Below are 26,081 nucleotides of genomic sequence, written 5' to 3'. Positions count from 1 at the left end.
ACATAATCCTCCTAGTTGAGCTAAAACTAACCAACCTTCATGAAGGGTTACCCCAGGGTGAAGCTTAGAAAAGCTTATTGACATCTCGCACCCGCTTGGTTAAAGGGGTGTGAATTAGATCTGACTGACGCAATATATATTGACTGCACACTTCCCTGAACACCAAAACAGGGAATCATGTAAAATTCTAACCCTGTGCCTCCTCCTCCCCAAGAGTCCACTTAAAGTAATTACCATGTTGATGGTGAATAGGGAGTACCAATAAACTTGCAATCCTGGTTCCTTGTAGTCAAGACCTTAAATAAAATAAGTTATTAAAGCCATGAAAATATTTTTTTAAAAGCTATATTTAAAAAGCCAGACAAAATCCAAATAAAGAAGGATACACAATGGCCTAAAGGGTTTGAGTAGCTTAAAGAAAGACGAAATACAGTGTGACCATTGACCATTTTTTTCTTGGGTTGTTTTTAGCCAATATTTTCTTAAATTAAAGGACAGCTGGGATCAGCAGTCTACTGAAATACCAAGTAAGTCTGTAAGAAAGAAAAAAAAAAAGAGAAAAAAAAGGGATTTACAAGCCATTTTGAGTAATTTCTATCAAGACTTATGTAAAACTACTTAAAACTGATTTCTGACATTGGCAAATAAGAATTGGAATTATTTTAAAAGTATATCCTTGAAGTGTGTCTTTCATTTTTCTCAATTTCATTATATTAATCTATTCCAAGTAGTAAAAAAGCATTTTTAAACACAAACTGAGACATTATGGCTTCAAGGATGCAAAGAGCTTTGTTGCCACGAGATGTGTGTCGCAACACACATGCAAACTCACATGCAAATTAAGTTCCCGTCTGACTTTTCAGAGTGAACGTGCGTAGTGCTTGTCAACACATCACAAAGCCAACTACACACTACTACACAAAATTTCAATAGCAGACATTTTTCTTCATCTGGAATGATCTCACTCTAATCTCTCTGTCATCTGAGAATTTAACAAAGGATCAGCATTCAAAGGCATTTCCAGAAAATTAGACAATTTGCCAGCAGAATAAAGAGTAATGGACAAAAAAAAAAAAAAAAACTGGCACAAAACATCAGTGCTGAAGCTCTAACAAAGACTAGTCTAATGACAGAACCAAAATCTTGAGCACCTGTGAGTCCAACTGGGCAATGCTAAATTGATGACAACCTGATAAGACTCGGCCAACATAAAAGGAACGCGTAGAGAAAAGAGTTCAAAATCTATTGATCTTTCAAAGTAAACACACTTTCTAAAATAATAGGGAAAAAAATACCACTTCCCTTTTCGTTGTGCATTTTGGCAGTAGTTCTTACAAAAGTTTAAAAAAAACCTAACATGATTGATTTTCTAAAGAGGTAAAAGCATACATAAGCTTTTAGTGTTTTTATCACGAATCTTGCATCATTTGTGTGTCTATTATTACTTTGCATGTTGGTGCCCCACATTGTTGCATAAGGGTATTGTTTTTTCTTTTTATATAGAAATCATAATCCAAAAAAGCCACCACCTCTAAGGTCTTGTCTTTACGATCAACAAAGTCTCTCCTTTGAGACCACAAATTCTTCAGTGTCACCTCATAAACAGCAAAAGAAATAGCTGAGGTGAACCCCTTGCAGTCTTTGCTTGCGGTGGACCCAATTTTCTCCCACCTCCTCTAGTCCCTGTATCCTTGTAACTTTGAAGTCCAGCCAGCTTTGAAAAAGGCTGCAATCTCCCTGCCATGACCAGGCAGAGGATTAGCCAAGCCCTGCAGGACCGAGTGGAAAGAGGACGAAAGAGGGCTGGAGGAGGAGAAACGCCATTTTCCACAACGGTTGTATATGTGCAAGCAGCTCTCCCTCCAGCCAGAGCCGTGGGGGATTAGCAAGCTACTAAGGAAGCAGAAAACAGACCTCCAAGCCCCCTTTTTCATGACTTCCACAGAAACCAATTTACAGCAGAGAACTGGGGGAGGCCGCTAATTCTCCCCATAACCGCCTCCTGCTTCAACTCAAAATCCTTGTTGTGTCACTCACAAAAATCTGCTTTTGTGAAACTGCAAACATTTTCAGAATACCAAACTCAAGGAAGCACGCATCTACAAAGGATTCAATTATTGATATGGGAACTTCATTGACTCAAAAGTAACATTTCAATGTTCACAGAGCAGGGGAAAATAAGCAGTTAAGCTCCTAATCTCACCATCACACTTGATACGATCGGTCACGGTCACCCTGGAAAGTTTGTTTTCCCATTGTGAGGCAAAACAAAAGAGATTACTCATCTTTTATCCATATTAAGTGGTAATATTTGTCTGCACTTTGAGCTTGTACATTTGCAAGTTGTGCATTCATTGTATCACAAACAAAATGCATTAAAAGCAGACCGTATTGTGCAGTGTGCTAAGTACGTGTCTAAATGTGTCACAGTGAGCTAATGACAAAAGCGTGCATTTCAGAGGAACTTAGCAAAGAGGTCAGGACATTTCCTCTACGAGCGGAGGAATTCAAAAAGACTATCAAGCATTCACCAGTTACGGTACAACAACAAACACATTACCAGCACCTCATCGAACTTAGTAAATCTACAGGATCTCAGGATATAATACAGCAGCAAGTAACAGCAGCATAGCTTAAAAGAAGCAACAATGAGCCTTGGTTTAAAAGAAAAGGCAGATCCATATACTGCTGCTTTCCCATCAGCGCTTTTCAAGTAATGGGGTCTTTTGTCTTATCTGTGACTGAAAGGAGCTTGAGGACTTTGGCCTTCATCCCTTTGTTGTTACAGAGTCTCTTGTGGAAACGGCGGATTGGCCCATAGGCGTGGGTGTGTGAGGAAGAGCTAGGCGGCCATGCAAGCACATCAGACTTGAGCGGTCTTAATAAAGCTTCCCTCTATCCACCCCTGAGATCTCCTCACCCCAATTATTCGCCTGACACCTCTACCCTCCTCCATCTCCTCTTATTTCTCACAGCAACCCCCCCACCCTCAGCTCACCATCCAGTTCCCAGCTCTGATCAAGGCTGTCCCTTTGCTGTGCTCAAAGCCCCAGAGGCCTGTACAATATCGGGCTGCTGGTGGCGTTTGCTTCACAGTCTGCTGCTTGAATTGCATCAGGAGTGTGTCTCTTCTAGTATTGACATAAAATCACTACTGTTCAGCCAGCAACAGTGGAAAGTTCACTCCAAATTTAAAATAAAGTTCCACGATCCAGAGAGAATCAAGAAGACATGACCAAATAAGATATTCTCACAGAAACCTTTAAACACTGGGTTTAAGAATGTGCATGCTGACACCTGATACTTCCCAGTGTTTAGAGAGCCCAACATTGTACAGTGAAGCAAAGATGAACAAGACTCTTAACTTATGTTTACATTCAGTTTCTTTGTCTATTATTAACTGGCATGAATAACAGTAAACGTAAACTATGGAAAATAGCATACATAAGTCCATCATGCATCTGTATTCACACATACAATGCAGTTCAGTACTTTTCTAGACATTTTCTGATGCTGGTGCAAACATCCAAAACAGTTTGCTGGAACATTAAATACATTAAATGGTCTTTATGCAGAGAGTTGCATAGTACAAAGTCTGTGTGTTGTACGATTTGCACTAATGCAGGAACAGCATGGTTAATAGTTCAGCAAATTCACAGCCAGCTAGTGGTTACCTCCTGCAGACTCTGCCGAGGCAGCACCCTTGCCTGACAAAAACTCCTGCTGTGGGTCCTGAAGTGCAAAAGGGCAATTGTGCACAGTGTGCTGACCTTTTTCTTCCAAAAATGTATGCAGTACATGTGTGAAAATGACTATGAACTGAAACCTGAGTAATTTTACCTACCTGCAACATCAGATCTTACTCTTAGGGTTGCTAGAAAAGTTTTTCAACGTAAAGCTGCACAACTAAGTGAGTGCCTCGTGTGTCTAATAATCCCTCAACAGTGTGAGCTAAAAAATAAACCGGATGTGCACAAAAACTTCAGCTCACCGCAAAGAAAATTAGGAGCATAAATGATGACATGCTAATAGAACAAAGAACATAACAACGAGTCTAAAAACCAAAACAGCTCATGAGAAGACCACAACAAAACACTCCCATTTCTTTGCTGTTCTGTCTGCCATTTTTGAGACATTTTATGCTTTTACCTTCAGATGCCTTCAAGGTCACAGCAGGGCTACATCTGGCCAGCCATCTGTCTCCAGCCTTCCCATGAGGCATCCTGTCATCGGCACTCCTTGGCCCTGTCCTCTACTGTCCACATTCAAGCTCACAAGGGAAATGCTTGGCCAGACACAATAGCTTTTCAGTGATGCTACAAGTTTCTGATGCATTTGTTCAGTTTTTCTCCCCATTGACTACCTGTCTACCTGACAACAGAGCTCACAGCACCAGAAAACATTGACATGGTCAACACCAGACATGTGCCAATTTGCAATTATCGAGTATCGATGAATGAAGAGACTTTGGACATTTTTCCCCCTGAGGACATTAAGTAACAGTGATGATGAGCACTCTAAATCAACATAAGGAACCAAAACTTCTTGATTTAAAGTAACCATTTCCCATCTGTCCATTCTAACAAATGCGCTGTGCAATCTGACAAACTCTACATTTTCATTTTCTGGCAATGTAGGCAAACAGTCCCATATGTCATCAAATTCAACAACTGCCATTAACAGAGCTTCACCAAATTCAAACCAGTGAGAGCAAAAACAGAAATATAGAAATCTTGACCACTCAAGCAATTTTGACAACTTGCAAACTCAAACCATGAGCTCAGTCCGTCACACTTTCTACGTATCACTGTAATATGTGGTTCTTATGCACGCTCTGACTAAATCAGTGGTTCTCTAAATTTATGAATGCCCCCTATTTCGAAAACAAAAAAAGTTCATGCTCAACACCTCACAATTTATGTGATTTGCAAGAAAAAAAATTATATTTTAATTGAATAAAGGAATACTATCAGCAAAGTCTTTACCTAAAAATAGCATATTCATTCAGTTGCTTAGCCCACCAGTTAAAAACCAGTGGACTAAATTAAGTTTGTCCTTGGATAATGCTGTATGGCAAATGTGTTAAAGCTGGTTCCTTACCTTTGATTAAATTAATTAGATAGATACAGTGCTGTATGTTCAATCACCTATTTTTAAAAAAAAGCAGCAGTAGCAGTGTTTCCATAGACCATCCATTAATTAAGTATCCTCTGTAGATGCCTCATGAAAGTAGAACTTTCACTGTCACATATATTCAGTTCAATCTAAATACTGCATTTGAAAGATCAGTGAATAGTGACTCCGTGCCTCATCAAATCAAATCTTATTTAACTTTTAATTACATTGGATCCATTTAGAAAGTCACACTTTTAGAAAGAAGCGGCAAAGCTTACCTTAACTTTTCAAACACTCTGCTGAATCCAGTGATCCACCAAACAGGTAACTAGACCAGCTTGGTACACACTCCAGCTGTCAGTGAATCTGTGAATGAAAAATAGGAGATGCCTCTTAGATCTGTGTACATCTCAGACATAATGCAGGACAGCTTACGGTGATGCTGCCTAAGCCTTGAAAAACAGTCATAGTAGTCATGTTGTATTCTCCATCACAAATCTCTAAAACTCCAAAGTATAGATAACAATGACAAGTATCCATTGCTGGGTGTCCTATTCACTTTCATCAGAAAAATGCCAGAATGTGAAATGAAAATGTGAATCAACTTGCTTTGAACTCTGAGGAAAAGACGTTGCTGGAAATGCTGTTCGCATGACAACAGGTTGCTTTTGCAATAAGTGAACAAAATCTTTTGACAAATCCAAGAGCCCAAACTTGCCAAATCTGATGATGGCATCTCAGCTCACAATCTGCTCTGGCAGTCTGCTCCCAGAAAAAACGTCTTCACCTTGCCAGTGCACAAACCTAAACAGAGCTTCATACAGCCTGATATTACCAAAAAAAAAATAAAAAATTCCATCTGAGCTGAAAGCTGAAATGTAAAATGTGAAATTCTGAGTCACTGATGCATAAAAGTTGACAAGTGATTATCTTTCTTTTAGAAGGATGTAGTTCCTGATCCTATAGCAAAAGTATTTAATTTGCTTTATCATATAGCCATAGGGAGTATGTAGAGTCTCAATTATTAAACCAGCAATAACTATTAAGCATTTTTGTGAAATACTGTGTAATATAATGACCTAGTTGGATCTCCACCTGTCCCAATATTAATTCAGACAAATGGTGATGACTGAGGTTTAGACCTTTACACCCTGCAAATTTCAAGTAGCAGAGCCCAGAAAGACTTGCAGAGGCAGCATCCTCTGGATTAGCAAACACTCCAGCTGGCAGCCACATGCTGATGATGGTTCAGTTAAGGTTAAGGCATAGCCAGCATATTTTCTTCTCTCTCAAGTTCTCACTGTTTTGACAAAAGGACCACAAGTCCCAAATGGAAAGTAGAACTGCTGTGCATCAGTAACAGCCTATACCAGCTATTGTGACACCATTGGGCGTGTGGTCATTATTTTCTTGCATCAGTGGTATGTTGACAATAAGGATCTGTGTTTGGTATTTGTTGGAACTTACAATACTGTCTGAGAAAAAACACAAAACTTCAAAAGGAAGATAAGGGCTTGTGGAAAACAAATTCCTTTGCCTGAGCTACAAAGCTATCTCTGGTGCACTTTCAAGACTTTAAATTGCCCCTAAATGCATCTAGAAGATTTCAGTACTGTGTTCTTGTGTTTTTACCAGAACTAAGGAAGATTTAAATACCATACATCAGGCCATCTGGTAGATTCGTGCAACGTGTCTAGAAATAGGGGGGCAATTGCCACAAAATATACAACTCAGTATTGTGTGGCAATTGCTACATAAATATATAAAATATCAAACATATTACCTAAGGTTGCAAACGGTTTAAATTGCATTTTCAATACTGACAAAAAAAAATCAAAAAATAAGCCCTGACATTAAAGAGAAGTACTGGAGATTTTTCTTCTTAGTGTTATATTAATCTGTCCTGAGCGTGTGACGAGCATGAAAGAGAATCCCTGATCATTAGAACTTTGGACTAGTCTGGGCTCACACTCAGCTCTTAATAAAACCCATAAACTAGATCCTTCTAATAGAATAATTTCAAAACCACAACTGGGAGCTACAGCTGAAGGAGTAATCAAATTGATGCCTCATCTCTGTACTGGATGTTTACTTGTTTTCTTATTTGCTTGCTTTTGCAAATTCAAGCTTTTAGTCATTTCAGTATAAAGAATCAATTACGGTTATATCGACTCCTCCAAGCTCATGCCTGGGGAACGACTTTTCAAGTGACCAAAGTAAAGAAATGCACCACAATGAGACTGGAGATGACACTATCATTTCTCAGTTCCAATGAACAAAACACACCACATGCACATTTTTTCAGATCAATGGTGGGGAGGAGTGATTAGCAGTTCTTAATTACTATTTAATTATACTAAAAAGCACAAACTTTCAGGTTGCACGGAAAGCAAAAAGCCTCAGTGTGAACGCTCACATCTTCTCTAACTCTCAGCCTTTGGTTAATCATCCGAGTTCGCTGTAGGAATATTTATTCGCTTTTTTATTCACTTTTCATATCACTCCAGAGTGTATGATCTGGGCTGTGACAATTCGTGTGATGACTCAAAGCTGAAAGCCACTAAAATATTTAGGCCAATCACACATTGAACTTATTCTCACCTTATTTTTAAACTAATATTTTAGTTTTTTTTTTTTTGTTTTTTTTTTTTTTTAAATACACAAGCTCTTGTCAATAAGGCCGTTTTACAACTAATTTACACAGACATTAACAACATGATCAACCAAAATCATAACAATGGGTAAGATTATTTTTTTAGTTGAACAATTGACAACATTGTTAAATGTGTTCACTTACTAGTAGTTCAGTAAAAGGACACAAGGACATGTTGTGCTGCTTCCTCAAGCAGAAACAAGCCAACTTCAAATATCAAATCCACCCTGATGGGGGAAACTCAGGTTTAAAGGGTTTCCCATCAGTACAAGGGATCATGAGGTTTTATAGTGATGATGAGTGCCATGTTTCAGTCTTATTTGTGACCTTTCTTTTTCACTTGAGGAGATGGGAGACATTTAAATGGCATTGTCCCACTGCAGATACTCTATAAGGATGAACTTTTTAGTAATCATAATCACAGTTCTGTGCATTATTCTGCTCTCCCTGTGCTAGTCATTTTAACAGATCAAATTCAGTTTATGGTAAACAAAGTCAGTGAAAACTTTCTGAAGTTTACAGTAATTGAAGGGCTCATTTTATCATGCCTTTGATTTTGTTTATTGTTTATTCCAACTTTAGCATTGTTGCCATATTCTGGTTAGTGTTTACCAGAACATGGTTACTGAAAGGAATGATTAATTACTCGTCTGGCTGTGAAAATAAAGAAAATTGTTCAGCCTTTTAGGTGACTGTCAAGCACTTTGAACACCGCTAATTGAATGACTGATATAACGGTCAATGGCCACTTCAGTTGTGCAATTTTGAACAACTAATAAATCTATCAGAGGAACTAGGGAGTGTTGCCTCGTCCATCTTCTACCAAATGGCAAACAGACCACACTCCTGCCCTTTCCTCACTCAGCTGCCTATTAAAAGGGAAACATGTGGTCTAGTGTCTTGTTTCAGGGAAAGTGAAAACATACGCCCGCTGAGGTACACAGTTGAGCAGAGGAGTTGCGCATGTTGTGACAAAGAGTGGCTTTTCCCTTCCCTTGTACCGCATTCTCTCACTGCGAATCGCCACATGGGGTAAGGGTAAGTGGTTTGACCAGTCCCTGCAATCACTAGGCAAGGCCCCCTACCTTGATAGCCATTCAAGGAAATCAATCAGTATTCAGGTCATGAAATGGGGATGCCCCCTTAACACACAACCTCTGACCCATGCAGGGTTCTACTCCGAGAGCGTGACAGGGATTTGTGCTGCCAGTGTCTGCTGCGTGTCCGACACTAACAAAGTCCTTGTGTTGAAGGGAGGAGCGTGGCCTGACCCTGTCCACCTCTGACACAATAATTCCAGCTGAGGAGTTCAAGGTGGCCTGACCTGCAGCTGAACCGGTCTATGGAAACATGGCTACAAGCTCTAGCTGAGCCTTTTCCTCAATCCCCTAGAGTTCCATGGAGAAACAAGGGGTGTGCTCGGGTTTCGCGAATATCTGAACAGTTGGAAAGCCTTCTTTCTGTCATGGGAAGTACATGGGGGGCAGAATTAGCATAACGTAATTACACTGGGGAACGATCCAGGCTCCAAGGAGCAAGACATAACCTGTAATTTACCATAGTGCTCCCTGTGCAATTGACAGTCAGGCTATGATATTGGAGATAAATGTCGAAATTTGGGCTGTTAGCTTAACTGATGGTGCATTCAGTATGATAATAACCACGGTCTTGCACACAGTGAACCTGACGAGCAGTCCTGCAATAGCTCTTCACCACTTTTCCTCCCCTCCATGGGGGTATTATCATGCTAATCTAAAAGACAAGAGAAAATACATTTCAGTGAACAATGATATATAATAATAGGAAGCAGGGATCTCTGAAACAGTGAGGAGACAAAAGAAGGTATTTTCACCCTGCTCCGCTAAGCATTGTAAAGGGCTGACAAATGGACACAGATATTATGCTGGCTGGTTAATTAAAAGAACATAGTCTAATTAAAAAGATCTTCCTTGTGAATAGACTGCCGTCTATGGAGTTACTGACCTCTGTCTCCTGCACATGTTAGGCATAGGCCAGTCAGTAGCTCTCTTCTTTCACAGATTTAATTTTCAAATCAGAGGGGTTTTGACTGACGAGCGGCAAACACAGTAGTACGCTGCAGGAAGTGCACTAGATCTCGGTTGGGGTGCTGGTACTTGATAAACGGCTTTGAATTGCTATTATATAGTCAATAAAACTTGCACATGACATTTGATTTAATTCCCCATCTTTCATGCAGAACGTTTTCACAAAAAGGTCAATATATCGAGTTTTTCAGTTAGTACAAATTTGAAATGTGTTCAAAGACAGTTTGACATGCACACACGACTATGCCTTAAAGTTATTCTGCTATTTTTTTTAATGACTTGAATTGTTAGAGAGCAATGTTTCTGGAACATACAGTACTGTCTTTATGTTTTGCTCAAAAATTGGAAAAATAGATTGATTTACTGAAATGTGCAATGTGAGTTTGTACAATTCTAACAAGCCTGAAAGTGAAAATGTGGTAAGACCACCTTTATTCTTCAACATAGCCTGAACCCTTGTAGGCAAACTTTTTTTTAATCATTTCTTTAAGTAGTCTTCAGGAACAGTTCAGCCTTTTCTCCCAGTTTTCCTTAAGAATGGCTTTTTGACAGCCACACTTTCACTGATGTCATTTCTGATGCCAGTTCGAATGGCGTGCATGTGTGTCATTATCTCTGGCATTTTTCATAGATTCAACTAAAGAAATAGGAACAAATTATGCATTTATGTCCCAGGCAGTAAAGTGCTACTAAAGTGCCTAAAGATACAATTTAAAAAGTTTTCTGGTATGGGTAGACAACACTGGTCCATCCCTTGAGTTAGGTGCCTTTTATATGCTTGATGATTCATAGGTCAGAGTCAAGTGTTTCTGAAAGATCTTTAGAAATCGAAGAGATCTACTTCTCAAGACGCTTTGGAAAAGAAATTACAAAAAAGACACTTATGGCAAAAATATTTTAAAAAAAGAAACAAACAATAAAAACCATTATATATGGCATAGCACTTTACTTTCACTGGAAGAAGTTGGTTGTTTTATCACAAAACAGACACCAAGCCTAATGTTTGCACTCTTTTATTGTGTCAATATATGTTACACACCCCAAACCCCATGCATGTGACAATAATTCTGCATTAGTCCATTTTCTTTTACCTGCTTGTATGAGACAGATAAGTAGGTAGGAAAAAAACAACAACTACTATTTGCAGCATCCCACCTTTGCCTCCAGGCTGACACAGCACTTTACACTTCAACACCACTAAAGCGCCCGTTAGCAGTTATTGTATATCTTCACACAGACACTGCAAACATTAACAGTAACTGTAAAACTAATAGCAATTACCCCTTTGGCACATCAGCCATCTGTTAAGTTATCATTAAGGTGGGGGATAGTACAAAAAATGATGACAGTAATGTTGGAACTAGAAAGCAAATGTTGAGTCCTGCGTGTCTGTAAAGTCAACAGGCAGTGTTAATTTATATCACAGCTATTTGCAAGCTTTCTGAAGCTGAGATAAGCCCACTAGCAACTAGACAAGAGCGGCACCCTACTTTACCAACTCTGATCAGCAACAAAATTCTGACAACAGAAACATAGCACAGTCAGACAATCTGGTATCAAAGTCATACTGAGTATTTCCTGGGTATTGATATCAAATGTGAAATTCTACTATTGTCACAATCCTAGTAGAAAGGGTTTGATACTTAGTAATCCAGGAGAAATATTGCCAACTCAGTGGCACTTTTAAACTCATTTAAAATTCCATTCCATTTTTTTTTTGGTTTTTTTAAAAGAACCCACATATTTCATAGTTGAATAACGAGAAATAGTGTTTGTTTAGTGATTGTGCAAAAAAAATACAGCTCAACTGAAATACACTTAAGTGTACATAATAAGGTTTGTAGCTCATAGAACTGTTCTTTCTTTTCCATAAGGCTGCAAAATTGACACCTAATAATGATAATTTTAACAAAGCTGTATAAACCTGCTTCAGAGCAGCATAAACACTCGTACCATGTCTTTCTGTCCAAGTTATAAAACTGGGCTTGATTCTCCTGGCACCTGTAGCTACAGGCCAACACTAATGCAGACTGTCTGTGTTTAGCTGGAGGGCTACTGTCAGCCTCAGATATGGCCCTGAGAGTGAAAGTGTAGGTGTTGCCCCCCCCCCCCCCCCCCTCTCATTCCTTTCACCCAGCTGCATGTCATTGACTTGTGACATTAAAGCAAGAGTGTGGTCTGCTGGTTTGTTTACCCTCAGCTGGCTTTCATGCCATCAGTCACTAAAAACTGCCCCTCAGGGAGAGACGATGGAAGCCGGGAGGACAGAGAGGGAGGCAATGAAGACAGCTCAAACAAGGTTTCATTCGCTGGAAATTGGAAGTTGCTCATGTGGTTGAGTGGGTGTGTTTTGTTGTGTTTGTGTGTCTCTTGGTGGAAATAAGTTTACAGCCTCAGAGTAAATTAATGAACATGTTTTTAAATCCCGGCACAGTCATCCACATCACTGTGGAGCGCGCGCGCACACACACACACGCACACACACACACACACACGCACACGCGCGCACACACACGCACACGCGCGCGCACACACACACACACACACACACACACACACACACACACACGCCAAAATTATCATGTGCAATTACTCTAAGATTGTTTTTATGTTCGGGGAATTATAGTTTGACTAACAGAATTTTTTGACAAGCAACATGACCTTTTCCTTCACCAGTGGATATCCAAAATTCAATAACACAGCTGCAAATTGACATAATTGATGGTTATTTTATATTTTATTTATATATGCTCAAGTAAGAAGATTCAACCTTTGTTTCCATTTGCTTTCTTATTTAGTCACACTCACTATAACCCAATTATAAATGTGTCATGTATGCAAGATGCCTTTTTTGTAATGCAAAAAGAAGAAAGATGAACAGCTCACAATCTGAGATAACACATGAAGCATGATGCAAGAAATGTTAACTTGGTGCTCAAATGATCCTCTGCTTATTTGATTAGGGAATAAGCAGCAATTAAGTTGAATTCAATTTAATCTATTGCAAAATCAAAATAAAAGTAATTTCCGTGCATTTACTGAGGTCAAGACTAGGGATGGGTACCGGTTCTGACATAAACTGTAGTAACCAGACCGAAAAGCAGCGCACATTTCGGTGCTTTATTTTTCCTAAGCTGTGATACATTTTAGATTCTAGCCAATCATTTTACGTTTCCGAGGATAGTAGGCGGGTCTAGGTACGTACGTTCTCTTGTGCAGAGCTACAGATTAAAATGCCCAAGGCGAAGCGGTCAAAAGTCTGGCTGTACTTCACAGCAAAAGATGCAAACTCAGCAGCCTGCAACAAGTGCTTTAAGCTGATACTGTCAAAGGAGGTAACACCTCAAATCCGATGAAACACCTGGCGACGCATAGCGTTTTTTTTAAAAGCCGAGAAATGCGCCGTATTTGATAGCTTGCTGCAAGACCTCACACCGTGCACATCTACTGCGGGTGGGTTGCCTGTTATCGGACCCGGAGCAACATCCCCCAAAGACCCGAAGAATAGAGTCCTGGCCCCTAGCCCTGCCAGTGTAGCAGAAATGAATGACGGGTGATGATGGCAGCAGCAGCCGTTCTTCTCTGTGTGAGTAGCTTAATGTTGTTCGTGTGTAATTTACGTTGAGTAGGCTAACCACGTTATTACATTAATGCATGTAAGGTGAACTAGCAAACACCATCATAGCTACATGCAGCTGTCTTCTTGTTTGATGGCAGATGCTCCCTTCACCCTGGCCAAAAAGGCTAAAATGACCAAAGAAAAAGTGGAAAACAGTTAAACATGAGAGGTTTTGGACAAAGTTTGTGTTTTTTCCATTGATTAAGCACTGCTTCCAGCCAAGAGTGATACCATATATGCCCCATAGCTGCAGAAAAGGCTAACATTGTTACCTTTTTACAAAAAAAAACAAAAAAAAAAACAAAAACAGCTGAACATGAGAGGTTTTTGGACAAAGTTTGTGTTCTCCATTCTTTAAGCACCGGTTTGAGCACCATTTCAAAAGTACCGGTTTGGCACCGGTATCGGATAAAACCTAAACGATACCCATCCCTAGTCAAGACCTTATAGAGGTATAGAGCAAGCTTTAACGTATTAATCCAATTTATGTTATTCATGTTTTGGGGCATTTTAATTTGTTTTTCTCTGATTTGTGTCAGTAAATTCACGTTTGGCGTTTTTAGTCTATGGTCAAGAAATAAAAAAAAAGCAACACAGTGTGACATTTTAATTCTTCTTAACATTTCTTTGCATCAGTGCTTAACCATCAAGGGATTCATGGTGAATCTATGAAGAATTCCTCTTTTTTTTCCCCTAACCACAAGAATGCAAACTCATACACAATCACACAGCTGTGGCAGTGAGTCAACACATGGTTAATAAACTGGTACACACACTCTCCAAATGGAAAGAGTTCAGGGCACTTGAGAGGAGGAGGAGGTCTGTTTTACTCACCCTGGACCCCTGCCCGGTTTGGATTCATATGACACTAACTGAAACCCCCTGATAAACCCTCCCCCTCAAACACTGATATAAAAATAGCCTCAGTTTAATGGAAACAAGCCCGGAGTTCTGAGAAATGGATGAAAATGACCAAGCTAAGTGTAGGCGAGCAGACTTATCGCACATTGTCCAAGCCAAACATTCACTGCACATATGGTGACCACTAAAATATACACAAATAATAGCATGAGAGCGTCAGAGCAGATTAAAGCGGCCAACATCCGGCCCCAAATGCTCACACAGGTAAAACATTTCATACTCACCCAGGAATTCACAGTTAAATCTTAAAAGAAAACACACTATAGATTCTAATTTTAACACATTACAGATTTAAGCACAAGGGTATGCAGAGTGTTGTTTGCACAAAATCAGCCACAATTCCTATCTGCAAAGCGCAGGGTGCATGCATAAGAAATCGGATAAAGACCCCGAGGGAGGCCGAGAGTTGGGAAGCCAGTCTCGGTTCCGGAAAATATCAATCTACCTTCCACCTAAATTTAAGGTTTGCAGAGTTTAACTTCTGCTATCCATTTAAAGTAAGACCAGTACGGTAAGTGCATGTAGACTTGCCCAACCTTTCAAGGAATGGGGTCAAGTGGTTTGGGCTATTTTTGGAAAGTTTGGAAATTAGATGCATTTATGATCTTCTTTCAAAGTATGACTGTCATATTACCATCCAGCTGTGAGAAGAGCCCATTTCATTTTCAAAAGATGTGAGATAACTCCCTGCAGAAAAAAAATCAATTCTCTGACCACTTAAATGAATTAAATATGTGAATACCTGTCACCTGAGTGCGTGGAGAATAGAAACGAGGAACTACTACTGTTTGAAGGCATCAGCTGTGGATGAATAGGACAGGAGGGAAGGAGGGGAAAAAAAAAAAAACGTAGGTTTTTAATTTCCTGCTTCATTTCACGTTTCAGGGCCATAAAAAATTCTCATTTCAAAAAAACTGCAATAAGCAACAATGAGGCATGATCATAACTCAAAGTTACTTCAATAGCAACAACACACCAGACCCCTCCTCCCTCATGCAGTCAACCTAATTGCTTCAGTCGAGATCTGACAAGCCAGACAATTTCTGTGCAACAGATTATCAAAAGAGAAACCTGAGAAAAATCAGATATTCAATCTCTCAGTCTCACTCTGCCAGAAACTCTTAACCCACATTGCTTTGCATCACCCAATTCGTTCCGCATATCTGCTCTACAGCCTTAGCGATGGCCATTTCAACATCAACACTTTGCACACTTCCTTCCAAGTCTTTCAGTGCAACCCACTTCTGGTGGATTTCAATTATGTTTGGCAAACCTCTCAAATGTGAGAATTTGGCGGGATTCTCTTTTTTCCCCCCATTATACACTTGATACATTTATGTGCATGCAGACCTGGAAGTATCAACTCATTTTATTGTTATTTCCAAAAACTAATCAGTTGATTTATAGTATGAGAAATAAAATAAATACAGTGGCTTAAAGTGCAATATGACACTTACAGTTGCTTGTTTCATATGATCAGCTATCAAAAGATTTACTATGAAAACAGGCCTCATTCTGCATTTGTGTTTTAAAAAACAAAAAAAGAAGTAATGATGCCAGCAGCTCCAATATTGCTCTAAAACATTAGCAGACTGGATTACTGACACAACATAAATTCCTTACACACAGTACTCACAATCTTTACAAAAATAAAGTCTCTCATCCTCGAAATGCGCAAAGCAGGCATGCATCTGACTAAAAAGTATCACTCTGTTTAAACAGCAGACTAATGAAGAGTCTAAAAACAACTGTATCAAAACAGACACGGGTGACAGCTGATTCTCAGGCATTGTTAGCCGGCTTAAATGAGGCCAGTCTTTTTTCTGCCACCCGATCTGGATCAGCCTTGTTTTCTCTCAGTTCACCATTTCAGGAGTTGTGAGATTTTAATCTGTGCCACCAAAAGCTCTGTGTGTAATGATATCCAGCCAAACATGTAGGGACAAACTAGCCCTTTTTTTATTAATAATATATATTTTTTAAAAAGACCCAAATGTTTGTCTTGGATAGAGACGTGCTCCAATTCAAAGCAATACATGTCTGTAACAACTTATTCTACGGAAAATAAGCTGTGCCTAATGTTCTTTTTGAAAGTGCAAACCAAAACAAAAAGAGCTCTGGTTATCTTGTAGGTCTTTGCCAGGGACAAAGATGGATGGTTACATTTCCTCCAGAAACAACAGCTGTTTGTTTGCAGGAAATAGGAGAGTAACTTGGCTGTTAGTAGAAGCTGTGATAGCCACTGTGGCTGAACAGGCAAAGAAAAAAAAAAGCTCCACTAAAAGAAGCAAAAACTTCACAAATTGAAAACAGCATTACAGTCTTGCCCACACCACTTGATTGAGAGCCAATCTCTGAAAAGTGAGGCACACACAGAAAAAAAAAAAAGAAGAAGAAAGAAACAACAACCAGCAATGAAGACGAAAATGCTGAAGAAAACACGATACTGCACAACAGAGAAAATAGATAAACGTTGTTGAGAACATGCACTATAAAAAGGCTCCAGGTTTAGTGGAAAGGCGATCAAAAATTGTCAGAAATAAAACAGGAAAATGCACAGGAAACAAAATAAAGAACTTCATCATACTTAAACTGCCATACTGCCAGCTAAAGGACTGATATAATCTTTTGTGGTTAATTGTCAAAACACAAGAACTTCAAAACTGCACTGATGCAGCGCAGAACTGAAATAAGTTAATTATTAAGGCAAAATTAATCTCTCTCTTATCTTTCGCTTTACAAGCGAATAAAAAACAAAACTCAAAACAAAACCCAAATCAAAGATCTACCAGCCCTCCTGCTCTAGAAAAACAAAAATCCAACACGAGGAAATGTTGCTGGGCTGCACAGCAAACTGGCCAAACCACATTACTACAACTTCCACATTCATCTTGTGATGCACACAGCAATAAACCAAATTGCTGGAAAAGGAGCTGCTAAAACACATTTGTTTTACGAGTATTAAGAAACCCAAAACTCCTTTGGTTTATTCCATATCAAATCATTACAGTTTTTGAACAATTTCTGCTCAAAGTTTCTGCCTGTAAAATCTATAGTTTAAAATTTAGACATATATAATTATAGCTGTATATAGCAAATATGTTTGTGTCTACCCATAACATGTTTCTTGACTAGCCACTATTCAAGTGGTTTGTTTGTTTGTTTGTTTGTTTTTTTAAATGCATCTGTCCTGAATTATAGATCCTGCTTCAATGTTATGGCCAGAAAGGTCATTGAAAATTTCAGGTTTTTATCTTTAACAGTTTTGAAGATGTTCCTGTTCAAACATTCAGATTTCAAAGTGTGAAAAACATGCTGGAAGTAGGCTGACTTTCCCATTTCAGTGAATGTATATGGAGATGGTCGAGCTTACAATGATTAGAGAATGACCCCAATTATTACCAGAATTTGATCCATCCGATACAACATCATTTGGAAAGTGCGGAGGAGTCATACCAATGTGATTATTTTCATGTGTGTGGGGAGCCAACAGGAAGTCAGCTGGCTGGTTTGGCCAGAGGCCGTCTCACTTACACACACTCCCTGCAAGATCAGCTCAGAAGGATGGCAATTTGCATGCTCTGTGAGCCCAGGTCTGCAAAAACACACAACTGGGTAATTCATAGAGGACGCTTTGCACATGTGTAACTTTTACTGCTGTTATTCTTGTCTACTTTGAGATCTGTGTTTTCTAGTTCTTGGGTTATGGCTAAATTAAAGTTACAAAGTTTAACTCCAAGAATTGAATATCATTCTCCAACTGTGCCACCAAAATATTAAGAATACATGCAGAGCAGCTATCTTAAAATACTCAAACACTTAAAAAAAGTGTCATAAGCAACCAAATATGACCTAATTAATTCACATTAGCAAAGCTTTTGTAACTGACTGCAGCAAATGTGCAACATTTCTCTTTGCTACACAGCATTTGTAACATATCATGGCTGTGTTTCAGGCGATAAAATACATAGTTTGTTCGCTCCCTCACACACTAATTTTAAAGTGTAGTTTTGTGTTGTTCTGTACTCTGTTTATCGAAGCCAGTTGTTCTGGCATAACTAATACAGGTTTTTGTTCTTTGTTCGATCTTCCCCATATGCTACACCAGCTGCAATTTTTCCAGTGTTTCGGCCATTATGTGTGTCACATAGACTGGGCAGTCTCAATAAATTGCACTGCTAAAAACAGTTAGATGGGACAAAGGATCGGAATCGAGAAACAGTTCTCCACATTTTTCAATCCATTGGTATTGTATGCCTTTAAGCCTCTGAGCCTCTAAGCTCATCAATTCCTTTTATCAGAGCTGGCATGTTTTTCTGAGAGTCACACATCGCAAAACAGTGACATTAAAGCGCAGAGTTTTTTGTACACTTGGGCCTTTTTATAGGTTTCAACAATGTTTTTGTGTGGAGACAAAGATAAAATCAGAAAACGAAACACTGCAAGACAAGCTCAGTAACAATGCTGATATTAATAATCAGATATCCAACTGTCTACTTTAGTACTTTCAAATGCACTGCAGTAATAGGCAAGTACAAGCCAACTTTAGTGCCTAATGTCTGATCATTTTTATTAACATACCAGCATGTTTAAGTACAGCACTATGAAAAAGTCTTGACCTGCCCCCCTTTTTACTTTATATTTTGCTTAAAAATTAGAAATAGGTGCAGTGCATTGAATAATATGCAAACATAGGCGTAAATACAGTATATAAGTCAATATTTGGTATGACCATTTATTCTTCAACGCACCCTGGACTATCTTAAGGAAAGCTTGAGATGACTGTTGTTGTGATTTGGTGTTATATAAATAAAAGTGAACTGAATTAACTTGATTTGAACTTAATTGAATTAAAGTTTTCTTGTAATTTCTTTAAGTAGTCTTTAGGAAATTCGGATGTTGGTCGTCTTTAGTTACGTTCTCTGTCAAGATGATCCCATACTGCCTTAATGTTCTGCATTTATGATGTTACTTTTGGTAACTATTGGTAAATAGCTAAACAACTAATAAGGTCTCTGGTGTACAGTATATACCATTTGAATGAAATTAATATTTAGTTTATAAAAAACATAAAACATTCACTGTAGTTTCCAATTTTACCAATACAAGCAATAAGGGCGCGAGACTGGAAAGTCATGGAGCAATTTGTTCCATGTTAAGCCTGACTGGCTAATCAATGATGCAGGAGGACTGCCCACATTATGAAGTAATTAAGAGATCATTTGGAGCAACAAACTGGGCCCTTCTGCCATTCCCCAGCTGACCCAACTAAGAGTTCAAGAATCAAGAGCTAGTATTTATGAGCAGAGGCTACTTAAAGAGACACGTGTTTCCTCATATCAGTTGCTTCCTACAATTAAACACAGAGGCAAGAAATGGAATCATAAATGTGGGGATTTCTGCTCTCTGTGGATGTAAGAGAGCCTGTTGTGATGTCTGCATTATCTTAATCTTTGGGGAGCTCTGCTACTGACTGTTGTGGTTTTCAAAATAAACTGGATTCTGTGGATCACACAGCTGAATGGGCATTTTGGAGGATCTTTGTGCTTATTCAATAGCTAATAATTTTATATATTATATAAAAAACTTCAAGCGCACACAGCGCACTACATTAGCTACTTCTCCACATAGAATATGCATGAAAAATGACAAGAATTTATTTTTGGATGATTCATTTTCTTTCCATTCAGAAGAAATCCTTTTTGTGGTGCATGCTGCTTCCAAGCTTCCCCGTAGGTAGCGTACACAGCCTCCTTGTTACACAAATCAAAGAGTGAGTGTGTCTGATATCTGAAGATGGGTATTCTGTCCTTCATCTAAAGGGCAACTGATATGGAGTGAGAGAGACAAAAAGCATGAAACTACAAGTATCATTACTCGACTTCAGCATTTTTAAAAAGACAAACCACACTGAAAACAGTGAAACCTCAGTGCATGACTTAATACAGAAAAGAAACAAAGGAGAATAAAGCTGAGGTCTGATTTTTGACAAAGACTCCTTTGTGATACACGAGACCCCCATTTAGACTAAAAATATGAATTTGAGCTAATTTGCTGACATTGAGAGCCACAGGTTATATTTTCCACTCCAATTGCTGGACTGCATCCACCATGCTTCATGAAGTGTTACCAGACAATCATCCTGTGTTCCTGCCGCACTGCATGTGGCTGTGGCGAGTTGGAAAACAGAGACCCAGTCCATGTTTGACAAGGGGTTAATGTTTCTGAGGAACAGCTTGACAAAACCTCAGGAAGACAGCCAGTCTGGATAAAAGCACCAAGGCCTGTCTCTTGTCCAGTTTGTGGTTTGCCGCCTCCCGCCATCTTTTTCTTCTTCCTTCACTTCTTCCCTCTAGCCTTTCACTGAACTCAAAGGTTTTCCTCCCAAAACTTACACACTCATCAGCTTGGCTATAATTTTCAGTTCTACACTAACCACAGGACCACTTGCAGGATGAAGCTGCACGCCTGTTTTTGAAATCAAAAGTAATAATATGCCTGCTAAGGATTCACATCTAACAGTTAATGATTAGACCTGTCGGACAAAAATTGTCAGTGCCGTATTCACCTTTACTTTCAACAAGCTGCGACAATCACAGGAAAACAGATGCAGCTGGCAGTATATATTATGTCTGTGCCACTGGCAATCTGTAAATGAACTTTAAAAACCACACAGGCTGATAAACCTGGGAGATACAGTACACTGAATCAGCAAAATGATGAGCAACAGCTTTACTTCAAGGCACAGTAAAGAAGCTCCTTCTGCTCAGTAAGAAAAAGAAAAAAAAGAACCAACTTAAACCCCCCCCAAAAGCTACACTAGTCAGAATAATAACAAAGACCCACTGGCTATAATGCAAAAGGCACAAGGTAGGTTTGTATGATAGTCTTAAACTGTGCATTTGTAACGCTTGATTCAACATGTTAATGCGATTTCTTACCAGCTACGGCCAAACCAGGCCAGACCTGGAGGCCAAGGCCTTGTGGTCCCAGCAGATAGCCTGGACCAGCCTGTGCTGTGTCAGCCCTGGATTATGGATGACAGGGAGCCTGCGGGGCTGACAGGTAATAATTCACTCCCCAGGGGTCCCACATCCTTCGCTGGACACAACGCAACCAACCAGGAAAGAGCAGGGGAAGCAGCCTTGGACTTCACATCCTCTTAACCCACCCTCTTCCCTTTTTCAACCATGCCCTTCAAGAAGCCAAGCTCTCATTGCCTCCACAGTTGCCACGGGTTACCAGCCATTATCAAAATGAAATATGAGGTGCCACAGACCGGTGACTCTCTCAGGTACAGGGCCAAACAAAGTCCCATATGTTGCGGATGAGGAGTGGCGATTAACTGTTGCTTCCTGAAGCACGGCACTGCACCCACCCTTCTTTAGACATCAGCAGTTGCACAAGTGCTTAAAGTCTAAAGCGCTTCAGACAATTTTGAACATGATGTGAAACAAAATTTATCCCAAAATATATTATCTATGCCCTCAAGTTCCACTGAGCTCAAAATAGGGCACAGCAATTTACAAACTTCAAATTCGCCTGAGGGTTTAAAGTGTCTTCATCAGTCCTGCTGAAGTTCTTCTTTTTTTCTTTTCTTTTTTTTCCTTCTGACCAATCCAAAGTGCAGACTAACTGTGTGTGTGTACATACGCCTATGTTCTGAGTACTTTATCTTGATGATGAAAATGGAAATAGGCTTGCTGAATGTCCCCCAAGGGCCACAGTCCTCAGCCCCTGGTTAGGAGCCTATTTCAACCATCATTACCCTGAGGACCATTAGGAAGATGCCATCTGCACACACAGGGCCCCTCCATCGGGGCTTCTTGTCACTTCAAACTAAAAGCAAGCAGCGGAATGGAAATTGGAAATAAAATTACACACTGTGCTAAATGCACCATTAACCATGCTAACTGAGCGACCGACCTATCGGGGCCTGAAAATGAGAGCTGGACGAAGAGCAAGCAATTTTCAGCAGTGACAGGGAAATGAATGCACTGCTGGTACTTTGCTCTCGCTCACATTCACAACTATAACTCACCCATCAGCAGAATGTGACTTTCCTAATGGTAAGAGAATGAAAAAAAACAAAAAAACCAAAGAGTTGGTTCATTGCGACTGTGGGCGACAACCACAAATGAGGGCTGAATGTAGATTTGTATGAACTGTGCACAGTACAGATGGGACCACAGACCACCACTGCTGCTGCTTAAGCATTGGATACGTTACACAGAAGCATCCCACTAGTCCTGCACAACAGCAGCAGCACCTTTCCTCTGGTTAGCGCACCAGTTACATGTCAAATAAAATAACCTGAAGGCACACTGCAATGTCCTCGCAGCAGCAAAGAGTGCCAAGTCATTGTACAACTAGGGTAGGAAACCGCAAGCCATTTGTGGCTTCATCATCCTATGATATCACTGCAGCAGCTGTGAGGAGTGGGGACAAGGCAAAAAAAAAAAAAAAAAACCCCAAAGAAGATCACAAGATCTAATCACACTTTCTGCTTAAACATCTGACTGCTCCAGGAAAACATCATGCCACAGCCAGAACAAAAAGGCACATGCTAGACGAGTAAGTGCTGGCTCTGCTGTTCAATCCAGGCAAAGCAACCCTTAAGCTGAACATGAATTTTTAAAATGCCTGGGAAACTTTTGCAAGGCTACAGATACAGCAAAGAGAAACGGCAGAAGCGGGCAGCCTTTGAGTTAAGCAAGAGGGCATGCAGTCTACAATATCACCTTGCAAGAGTCCAGGATCGAAAAGGCAGTGGTGTCGTCTGTCAGTGTTTATGCACAACAGAGATTTATTTATTGTTGAAATGTTCTTAGCCTCAACTGAAACTGAACACCCACTTAAGGAAATTAGAGGACTAATGCACAACGGGCTGAGACAAATCGTGGTCTCCCTTTGTGCGGAGGACGGTTTAAAAGCAGCCACGAGCATCCATTTCAACATAAACATTCACCAGCGATTCCTAGGAAAGCAGGAGAAGAGAAGAAAAACACAGGTTTCCAATTTCTTTCTGCATCGTAGGCAACACTGAGGTCTAATGCAGGTTCTCCCGTTGAAACCTGTTAGAACAATGAGCTCATCGTTTTCCCTCCGAGTTTGGCATTAAGACAAGTAAGCGTGATTTAAGAGGTAAAATCTGTGCAGAGTGAGATGTGCCGTTTCACAATAATCCAACTGCCACGTAATTGCTGCTTTTCTTTTCCAGAAACTCACACTGATTTCCCCCTCTATCTGATGGTGAACAGTCTCCATTACGCACTAATCCCCCGCTTTTTTCCCTTCTTTCTTTCTTTTGTTTTTCCACAATCAGGTCCTTGATAAACAAGTTTGGGCTGCTTCCGCCAGAAAATAAACCAAAAATTCAATTAGTGTCTCAGGCGAGATGCCAGTCAGAGACGTGTTATCGGTTGCTTATTTGTGATAAGTTGCTGGGGACTCTTGCAGCAACAAGAGAGAAAACGTGTATGTCAGGGTTTCATATGACTATGCATATAGTTTTCGCTGCCGATGTTAACACAGCTTCCAAACCCGTCCGTGATACACACATGAAAATAATGAAAACAAAAAGGAACAGAGCTACTGCAAAAAAAATAACTATTATATAAAACTGGTCTAACCCTGGCTGATGTCAGATTGTAATTTCTGTTATTCAGTTACCAGTGCAGAAAAAACGGGGACTTCGAAACACAGCCGAGAAAAGCAGCGGCTTCTCCGGACCATAAATGAAACTCCGGGAGAGTACAGGGACAGTTCAGGTTTATTAAAAGCGTCTGATATGTTGTTTTCAAGTGATTATCGTCGATCTTCACGTGCCTAAATAAGCTCTCTTCTGTGGCAAACTTAAAGCATCTGTCTCGTATTTAGCAAAGTAAGCACAGCTGCAACAGCATCGCCAAAGTCCTCAACTAGTAAACGAACCACTTACCTTCGTGCTTCCACCTTGAAAATACACACGTCGCAGTGTTTCTGAGATACTGTCGCAGAGAACAAGCTGTAAAGTCTCGAGAATGACGAAGGAAAAAAAGCGGGGTTGTTAGTTTTAGCTAGTTGTTTCTGAAATGGTTAGTATTCCCAGAGCGCCAGCGTAGCGAAAAGACGCCCCTCACTGTTGTGACAGGACTGAAGCTGGTTAGACTAAAATCACAACACCTCGGCTGCAGCTCAGACCACGCCCCGTAGTGCTGTTTGACAGGGATTCAAACCAATCAACGAGTGAAGTTAGGATGAGGTTGCCTTCGATTGGCCAATGGAGCAGTTTTTTTGCGCTACGCCCCGCCCCTGTAATGCTCACTTTTCTCCCAGATGTTGAATGCATCAGCACCAGGGTCCCCATACAGTTTAGCCAGCCAATCAGAGCGCGAGATACGGGGTTTAAACGCAGATAATTTAACTTTATGGGAGGAGTTGAATCTATTTAAACCAATGTGAAAGTACTTTAGCCGCACTATTATCTTGCACATTAGCCCGCACTATAGGGTATTATAAAATGTTTGTTAGAGAATTATTTTTCTGAATTCAGTTGTTTGTTTTTTTTACACTTTATAATAAAGCATCTTATAACAGAAACAAAATTTAGTATAGTCATGCTAGTGGATTCGACTAATCTCTGCTGTTTGTACAGAATATACATGTATGAGTGAATATTGTTAGTGTAAGAGCCGTTCATTACAGTAATTATCAGTAATTGATATTATACATGAAGTGTTAGAAATATAAAATTTTAGAAAACAATGAAAATACTCTTCTTTACGTGCTACAAAAGCTCTTTATACAGTTTCTTATTTTGCCCTGCTAACACTCTTAAACCTTAAGATATTCAGCTTAAATGGCTATAAAGCAGAGGATAAAATCAGTTGTAGATGCTGGAACTAACTAAAAGACTTTCAGATCATTTTGGTTTGTGTTCCACAAATACTATAATTTCATACATAACACATTCACATTTCCATAGGGGATGCTACACTATGAAACTTGTGCATGTTCTGTCAGTATCCTACTGAGGAAAATAGCTGAGTATAATCTGAAGAAGGGAACAAAATGTATCCACAAAAGTTAATCAGCTGTGATGCTGATGTGCCATGCATTGCCAGAAACACTAATAAGACACCTGTGTAGAGACGGCAGCGCTGAGGAATTTGGTTTGACTGCGTTTTTGTTTGATGATAATCTAATAGATGGCCATGGACTCTGTGTCTCATTCATCTCTAGCCTTCATCTACTGCATTACCATTTCAGTCAGTCTTTCTTGTCAAAATGCTCATGAGTTATACACAGGACAATAGTTCAAGTGGCCTCTGTGCTATGATACTAACTGCTCTGGTAGTCGGATAAATGAGGGGCCCTTCTCTCAGGTCCTACTTGTTTATTAGATCTCTCTTTGGCCTCGAGCCGCAGAAAAAAAAATGGATGCGCCTTGGGTTAGCTGTGACTCAACACCAGCAGATTTACTCCAGACATTTCTTTTGGCAGTGCGATGCTGCCTGTTGTGTTGAAGGGCTTTTGAGGAGAGGGAGAGGACACAAGCTCAGAGGGCCATGATTTACATGGATTTGGTAAATCTTTGGCAACTTTCACTTCACCACAACATTTGCAGTGGTTTTGGCAGTAGAGAGGCTTGAAAGATTGGCAAATTGTTTTCCTTATTTTATTGTTTTCCTTAAATAAGCGGGTCAGTGGTTAGAGCCTTAATGTA

The 26,081-nt window shown here is 39.8% G+C and overlaps 1 protein-coding gene across 3 annotated transcripts in view; it reads right to left on the bottom strand.

Moving 5' to 3' along the window:
• The window catches only part of sema6cb (semaphorin 6Cb), a 149,380-nt gene extending 124,856 nt beyond the window's left edge, over positions 1-24,524 (bottom strand). For all 3 annotated transcript variants that reach the window (XM_085472125.1, XM_085472128.1, XM_085472129.1), the window contains exons 1-2: positions 24,315-24,524; positions 5,394-5,481 (exon numbers count right to left, since the gene is read on the bottom strand). The gene's annotated coding sequence lies outside the window, so the exon portion shown is untranslated. The remainder of the gene's footprint in view (positions 1-5,393; positions 5,482-24,314) is intronic.
• Positions 24,525-26,081: the final 1,557 nt, after the last annotated feature.

The sequence above is a fragment of the Copadichromis virginalis genome, linkage group LG11 (assembly GCF_057382275.1).
Source record: "Copadichromis virginalis isolate Kocher_CV1m ecotype Utaka linkage group LG11, C_Virginalis_male_GT1.1, whole genome shotgun sequence".
NCBI lineage: Eukaryota > Metazoa > Chordata > Actinopteri > Cichliformes > Cichlidae > Copadichromis > Copadichromis virginalis.
This window is presented reverse-complemented; position numbering and strand designations above follow the sequence as displayed.